This window comes from Penaeus chinensis, chromosome 43, assembly GCF_019202785.1.
Source record: "Penaeus chinensis breed Huanghai No. 1 chromosome 43, ASM1920278v2, whole genome shotgun sequence".
NCBI lineage: Eukaryota > Metazoa > Arthropoda > Malacostraca > Decapoda > Penaeidae > Penaeus > Penaeus chinensis.
The window spans coordinates 1763357-1764061 of record NC_061861.1 but is presented as its reverse complement, the minus strand read 5'-3'; positions in this window follow the sequence as shown (position 1 = coordinate 1764061).

The window sequence follows — 705 nt, the reverse complement described above, 5'->3', positions numbered from 1 at the left end:
TCGTATACTCCAAGTAGATAATAAAAAATACCAATAATTTAGTTCAAGATCATAATGAATATCCCGGAAAACGAAGAAATTATGAATGCTTCTTGCTTTCAACCGAGAATTAACCAATTTTTATACCATCGGTGCCCCGATATTTCATGTTTTCCTCAAACCCTAAAAAAAGTAACCAATTCATGTGTCCCTTAAAACCGAGAAGTAACCAATTTATGCCGTCTTCAAAACCGAGAAGTAACTAATTCCGTGTTTTCTTTAAAACCAAGAAAAGTAACCATCATCTTTAAAACCGAGAATTTAGCAATGTATGTATTCCTCAAAACGGAGTAAAACCAAGAAGTAACCAATTTATATCTCTCCTTAACTCGAGAAAAGTAACCGATTTATACGTCTTCCCTAAAACTGCAGGTCCTGAGTTCTTCGGTACCACGGCAATATCCAAATGCAGACGATCGAATTACTGACTGCCGTGACAACGAGTATGTATTGTAGTGTTGCTAATGATATATTTAATTGGCTGTTAGACGAATTTGATTTATATTTTCAAGCAGGTGTATTACGTATATGCGTACGTATGTGTGTACATGTATTTTGATGTTTGTATGCGTGTATTTGTAAAAGGGTGCACCCTTCAAGTGTCTGTATAAAAACGTGCAAAAGTAATATAGCCATATATCTTTAACGCATCTATACTCTACTTAT